Source organism: Hordeum vulgare, unplaced genomic scaffold, assembly GCF_904849725.1.
Source record: "Hordeum vulgare subsp. vulgare unplaced genomic scaffold, MorexV3_pseudomolecules_assembly, whole genome shotgun sequence".
NCBI lineage: Eukaryota > Viridiplantae > Streptophyta > Magnoliopsida > Poales > Poaceae > Hordeum > Hordeum vulgare.
The window spans coordinates 385,001-392,500 of NW_025422489.1; the positions used below are offsets into that span (position 1 = coordinate 385,001).

General features: G+C 43.3%; 1 protein-coding gene and 1 non-coding gene across 2 annotated transcripts in view; one reads left to right on the forward strand and one right to left on the reverse strand.

Moving 5' to 3' along the window:
* Nucleotides 1-7,500, forward strand: part of LOC123416997 (ATP synthase subunit 9, mitochondrial) — a 9,515-nt gene that overhangs the window by 1,285 nt on the left and 730 nt on the right. Inside the window, exon 1 of the mRNA XM_045106852.1 lies at nt 1-7,500. This exon is cut by the window's left edge and continues 1,285 nt beyond it; it is cut by the window's right edge and continues 730 nt beyond it. The gene's annotated coding sequence lies outside the window, so the exon portion shown is untranslated.
* On the reverse strand, nt 735-807 carry TRNAK-UUU. Its single transcript has one exon. It is a non-coding gene; the product is annotated as a tRNA-Lys (tRNA).

A 7,500-nucleotide genomic window follows, 5' to 3' on the forward strand; every position in this document is an offset into this window, starting at 1 on the left:
AACAAGTAGGTTGTGAAATGATAGGAAATATGCCATGCAGAAAATCAAGGAAATATTTCCTGGATTTTCGGATGACCCGGCTTATCTTTGCAGTTATCCTTATTTAGCAGAATCTAGTGAGTGTTCCATTAAAAGGAAAGAGAGCTATTCGTTGTAGGATTGATCCAGACAACCCAACCTAAGTCACCTATTGCGCCTAACCTAAGTATAGTGCCAGTGGTCGGCGAGGAGAAGTTCATTCCTGTAGAGAAGAGAGGGGATCCTATTTCCTTTCCCCCTTTCCCAGTATGGCAACCTTATCTTCCAGCATGAAAGTTGGTATCAGAATGAAACAATCCAATCCATACTTGTGGAGTGCTAAGTTCAGTTCCTGATTTATCTCAAGCCTAAACCGGAAAAGGAAACCTATTACCCGGGGTCCCCCCTTTCGGCTATCTCATCTGCTGTTCCTCGACTCTCAGGAAGGTAAGATCATCAATCAATAGTAGGCTGCTGCTCTGTGCAGTTAAAGATGGGATCCAACCTGTTCTGTTTGCTTGTTTCCTATAATCTGTGCTCGATTCCATATTTCTGTATCCTTCGATTCCCGGGACAGATCTGATCTCCTTTATACTTACCTCAAACAACGAGCGAAGTCGAGATGTTGATGAGAAAGGGGCTTTTCTCAAGGCCAAAGAGTGCTCTTTGAAGGCTACTATGCATCCTTACGAATACAAGAGTGGTTTTTTTTGTTTTGGGTATAGCAGGACTTGAACCTGCGACCATTAGGTTAAAAGCCCAATGCTCTACCAACTGAGCTATACACCCGATTTTACAAGAAGGCTTGGTGCGGAAAAGAAAAGAGGGCGGCCTGGCCCCTTTTCTTCTTATCATATCACAAGGGCGCGGCTCTGTATGGTATAGTACTGTGGAGCAAGTTTGGGAGTCCTTTCCACTCATTGAGGATTCTATCTAAAAAAGAAGGTCAACGGGGGAGACTACAGTAGCTCGAACTCAGAAACTACCCTTCTATCCCACCCTGCTCCTCCGGCATCGGAAGCAGAACTACCTGACCGAAGGAGATAGACAGGAAGGGAAGACGGTCATACAAAGGCCGAATAAAGCTCTCTTGAAGCTGCATCTGAATAGACCTAGAGTCACTCAGTACATACGAACCCTTGAATAAATAAGAATTGAGAAGTATGAAATGTGGGCATCATAACAAAAAAAGAAAAAGACCGAACCAGTAAGACTAATGTCTACTTATTTATACCTTTGAGAGGTCCACTTAGACTATTATGATTTTCTCTTTAGCTACGTAGGTTATATAAGATTCAATTCAATCTAACAAGCGGACTGGACTACCTTCGGCTACTACAAGATATTTAGAAACCTAAGAAGCTGAGCCTACTTTACGCACTTAAGGCAGCAGCAGATGATGAAGAAATGGGCGGTAGATGATAATGAGAAAGGGCGCCCCTTGGCATTTCCTGTGGGGGAGTCTGATTGATCCAATCACGACGAATGATGTCAACCCCCTCTTTTGCGCCTAACTTGACTCTGATTCTCCCACTATGAGAGCTGATCCAGGGGCTAGTTCGGCTACAGAATGGAATTTACGAAAGCCCCCCCCCGTCTTTCCGACTCAATGTATTGCCCTTTGGGACCAGGATCTGACGAGGAAGTGAGAGAGGGGACACCAAACATAGGTGCGTACCATTGCCCCAATCCAATGGACTATGTCATACAGGGAGGAACCCTTGGAGGTTGGGACAGAAAGAAAGCAGGTTTTGCTTCTGCTTCCTTCGAGCTACCAAACTCTTTCGTCAGGTGTGGGTCAAGTTCCCTCATTATTGCTTGACTTCCCCTTTGGGGCACGAAAAGATGGACTAGGACTTAAGTAAGGGAGAGGACAACCCCTGTTTCTGGCTTACCTTCAACGAGTGAGTGCTATTCCCATTCCTTACTTTGATCCGACCCTGTTCCCCGACCAGTTTGCTTGCTCACTAGAAGAGTCAAGCGAGAGCAGCTAGTTTAGAAGGAAAAGGACACCAGGGGCTATTCGGCCTCACTTGTCGGAGACTGAACTACCGCTCGCTTACTTGCTGATCAAGGAGGTCATTTCCACTTACTCTAAGCATAGAAGGAAGAAGATTGAAAAACTAACAAACAAATTGTCTTCAGCCCTACTTACTTATAGGCTGACTTGGCCCAGGAAACAAGGTTCTATTAGGCTTGCAGGGCTTAAAAAAGAATGAGCTAGATCGCAGGTATTTGGATACGAGGTAGTAGCGGGGTCTAGTCGAAGCGGTGCGCAAAGTGTACAAAGGCGAGTCTCACGGGCAGCGGCACGTGAGGGGTCTCCCGAACTTCATGGAAGACGCAGTTAGGGAGTTGGAAGATGCACTTTGGACTCCTGCACCAGTAAGAATGGAACTGGAATAAAAAGTCGGGGTAGCTAGTCACTCCGTTACTGAGGAAAGAGAGGATGGCATTTCCATAAGTAGACTCTCCTTCTTACTGAATCCTTATCCTGCCCTCTCTACTCGGGAACAATTCATTCTTAACTCGTACATAAGTTCCGGGCGTCGACAAGAGAGTTAGCGATCTACAGCTGGTTCGGTGGACTGGTGGTGACACGGGCGGGCCCTCTACTTTATTTGCCGAATCCAATCGATCATGGGCGGCCCTCTTCGTTCACAGTCTTTCTTTCCTTTCGAATCCAATTGTTCCAATCTGACCAAATAGCAATTCATTGAAATCATTCGGGTCACCTCTTTTTTAAGCACTTGACCAAGCCTATTTCTATAGAAAAGGACAGGAATCTATTGACTTTGAGTCTGTCTCCTACTACGAAATTGGAACTGAACACAGGATGGCAATAGTGAGAAAAAAAATCCCCTCGTACTACGTCATTATTTATTCTATTTTCCCTGGTAAGTGCTCCAGATGCAGTTGCTTTAGTTGACGTAGTGAGTGGAACCTAATTATCTGTTTCCTTGAATACCAGAGTTGCCTTTTGTAGATGAGAAAGCCAACAATTTTGCAAGGAGTTGATAATTGCACTTGAAGTAGTAAGTTTAAAGACAGTTGAAACTTAATGGCACCGTTTAACCAAGCACTCTTGTAGCTTCGGAAACTCCGTGTTCAGATCGGTGAGGCAAGAGACGAATTCATCGTCAGTTACCTCCACGATATCCAAAATACCCTCCAGACCATGAAGACAGATAATGAGAGTCAGGTTCAAACAATTCAAGGATTGTAAATACCATAACAGCAAAGTAGAATGCACCAAATTTTTCCTATTACCGGTTCCAGGAAGAGCACACCAAATGAAAGAAACTATTACTCAAAAAGCGAATCACATCTCGATCCACAAACTGCCAAAAGCCTTTGTTATTCCATTCCCAGTGGAACGTCAACCTGTTTAACAACAATTTTCTAAGAAACTTGCTGAATTCTAAATGAAACAACCTTATTTTCAAGTGACAGGCAATATCCATTTCAACCAATTATTAAAGATAAAAGGGCTAACTGCACAGCTAATTGAATTCCTTTTCGAGGTTGAGTTCATCTTGAAACCGCATTTGCTTCCTAATTAAACTGAGAAAAAATAAGAATATTAAAAGAAAGACTCCACAGAACATGAATGAATTCAGGTACATCACATCAGGCTGATATGTGCCGGTATCATACCTGTTTCAAGATTCTGGCTAAGCCCTTCTTGTTGCCACATATCCAGTTTCTTCTAAGGTTTCTTGAATTGCTCAAGTTCCTGCTCAACGCTTCTTGTCTAGCTCCAGTCTAGCACTTGTACCAGTCGCCTACCAGATCACGGCTTTGCTCCAATTCGACTCTCCAATTATGCAATCCTCTCCAAAATTGGGGCTTTTCTTCACTTCAGCACTTCCCCTCGCAGTGGATTCCACTAGGTTCTTAACCTCTTCCCAATTCTTAAACTGAAACCTGCGATGTCTAATCCAACTCGGCACCTAACCAGCTTGTCAGCATCGTAAGTTTGCCTCAACATTCCCCCTAGAAATACAAAAAGAATGTAAATCTACTTTCATTTATTTATTAGGGATGAGACTTTCTTTTTCTTTTTCTATTTTCTAGAATAAGTATGCTCTGGAGTAAAAGGATTCGAACCTTTGCATGCCGGTACCAAAAACCGATGCCTTACCACTTGGCTATACTCCAAACGGGGGGAAGGCTCGATGAAAACGAGCTGGGATATAGATTTTTCAGAAGGAAGAGTTAGTTACCCTCGGTCTTCCTTCTTTCCCGGGAATCAAGGAAGTAGTAGCGGGACAGTCCTTTATTTCCCCCTTTAGACCAACTACAACAAGCTCGCTCCTTAGGTTAGCTCTCTGCTCTACCTATTTGTTTGCAATGCCTTGCTTATCAAAATAGGCCTTTCTGTAACCTGACCTTACGCTGAAAAACAGCACTTGTTGGCTCTGCGTCCACTGAAACTTATGAAAAAGAAATGTTATTCTATCGATATCTTCAAGAGTTCCCTAACCCCCTGACTGAGAGTGCTATGATGGGCTATTGAAGTTCGTCCCTGCGGCACGGTGGGGCAGTGCAAATCCTTTCATTAATGAAGTTCCGCCCTGACACTCCCATTATTGGCTTCCTTCCCTGGGGACCGCTCGGGCGAAGGCAGAGCATGGAATGATCGTAGGGGCATCCTTCCTAGGTGGAAAAGACGTGTGTGACTAAAACCAGGAGGAGAAATCCATTTTCAAATGGCGACAGAAAGAAAGGAATCACGAAATAGAAGAAAAAGTGCACTGTGCTGGCAAATGTGGAGAATAGCCATCCATCTTTCATCAATGAAATTGTTCCGTATGGGTAGCAAATACACATATCAGAAGAGCCAACCCGAAAGCACTTGCTTCAAAGAAGCAGCAGTTACCAAGAAATTCCTGTTTCAAGTCAGTATATCTCGATAGAACCAATTCCAATCCAGGTAGTGTGAACAGAGGATGTGGAAGTTCTGTTTCCTTGCCTTGTCAAGCATTTCATCTGACACTCTATCTATACTATAGCTAGATCAATTCCTATTCTTTCTTCCAGGCGACTTTACTCCAAAGAATTTTGCCTTCTTATCTTGACTCGATCTCACGAAATTGGATTGATTGGCACACCGCGCATCTGGCATTCGCTTCTCCTATCTATCTCTTCCAACTAAGCTGATCACTGGAAAATATGAAATCCTGCAAGCAATCATTCCAGAGCCAACTACGAAGATACCTGGTCTTCCACTCTGTTCACTGGAGGAAAGACAAGAAAGTAAACAATTCTTCAAAGGAATTGGCTCTACCGGAACAGAGGAATTGGCTCGCTCCTTCGCTCGCTGGGTAAGCGTAGAATGCACACCAGTCTGGTATCAAAGCGTATCTACTTGAAAAGGAGACTACTTGAACAGATGAAATGGAAGGAAGAAATGAAAGTTCGATCTACCAACGTAGAGTCCGCCCCTCCCAGGAAGAAGAAATTTGCTACTTTGGCTCATCAGTTGGTAAGTCTGTCTATGAAGTTCAGTACCCAGAAAAGAGAAAAAAAGACCAAAACAAGCTTTTTCAAGCTCTACAAGTCCTATATATATAGTGTTCCACTAGATAGCCGTGTTAAACTAGTCCAGTCTTGCCGAGTGGCCTTATCTTCTGGTTACCTGGTCCGGTACTTCTACTTCGAGAGTGAGTTAGTAAACAGGATCAACTTTATGATCCATTTTGAGAAATTGCAATCACAGAATCAGAACGAGTGGGTCTAGAGTCCATCCTCACACAGTTGAAATGCTGCTTCTCCCTTCTCCTTTCCAAAAGAAAGTGGATCTCATAGCCTCTGACAATTCGAAAAGTAGGTCTCAGTCTCATTTTCAGATGAAATTTTCCACCGGAAAGAGAATCCCATATTCTTTAAGCCAAGCCGCCAATCCTAGGGTCAATGCGGAACAGGAAACCATTGCTATTTGAGCAGTTAGAGAATAGAAATTCCACTCATTTAGAAATCGATCAGCGAATGCCAGAGGAAGGATAAGGGGAGCCTACACCAACGTAGTCTTAGCCCTAGAACACATGGAGCTTGGAGCACTGATAATAAGTCTGTCTGATTTTCAAGGAGTTTATGAACAATCACCACATCCATATTGAGGAGAAAGCTCACTCAGGCTACTGAACTTGTAAATACAGTTGCGCTCATGATAGGGATTCCGTTTATGGCGTGAGGTGAAGTTAGAAGCATACCTGGATATATACTCATAGTGGCTTCCATACCTATCTCCGGTAGAACTAACAAAATAGAAACCTATGACTAGTAGACTCATACGAAAACTTGAAAGATCTATTTCATTAGAAGAGAAAGTTCACTAATCTATGGCCTAGAAAGCAAAAAGAAATGATCAGTCCAATGACAGAAGGACAGAAGCGCGTTCCCTTCGTCCTCAATGTGCGTCCACAGCTTACTCGAGTGCTTGAGATATTCATTCGGTTTAAGGCACCTTCATCGTAGGAAGGAAAAAACCCGGATCCCCGGGCGGATCATTCCCTCTAACAAGCTAAACAAGAGTCCAGGAGCGAGAGAGGAAAATCCAAAGTGCAAATAACATAATATGAAAAAAGAAAAAAGTTCTATTGAGTTGTTGAAAAAAAAAAAGGCACTTTAGAAGCGAAAGTAGGCTATTCTCGTAAAGGAATATCGTAACGGGCGACTAGGTAATATAGAAGGCCGACCCACCCGAATCTCTTGGTGGCCTTTCCCTCGGCTTCCATCACAGAAGATGTCAGCAATAGCAATCCTTCAGTCAATAGAATCAGTAACTATACTACTTAAACTTAAATAGTTCAATACCAACCAACACATAAAGCAATAACCAGATAGATAGAATGATAACAGGTAATACGAAGATATCAACACAGCCGGAGTCACGAGGCTCGATAATGACCAATGGGTTAGGATCTGAGGAAGCTTAGTTTGGATGATGGAATATTCGCTGTTCTGATTGTTGAGATACTGCAAATCCACTTATCCAACAATTTCAGTCCATTTTCCTACTTTTTCTGCAAGGGGTTCAAGGGGAAAGCATTATTATATCCTTAATATGACTCTCTGTCACACGGATGCTGCTGGGCTGCTACAAAACCCCTATAGTCGAAAAAAAGATCGAAACAGGGATAAAACGTAGGATAACCCAGATCACTCGGACTAGCTGAACTCTCCAGAACAAACACAACCTAGGTGGTTTGACTAACGTTTTGGCACATTAGACTAACCTAAGACAACTCCTGGCTACATTCAGTCCTATCGAGATACAAGCTGTTACCAACCTGATACAACGCAAGTCACAAGCTTGACACAGCGAGAATGGCTGCAACTGACAACTCCTGCATCTGAGATTGACAACTCTAGTAACAGAGAATGACAACTCCTGCAACAGATATTGACAGAGCATGACACTCTCAACTGAGCTCAATCCAGCTGTGAACAATAAACAACACTGAAAGTAAACAACAC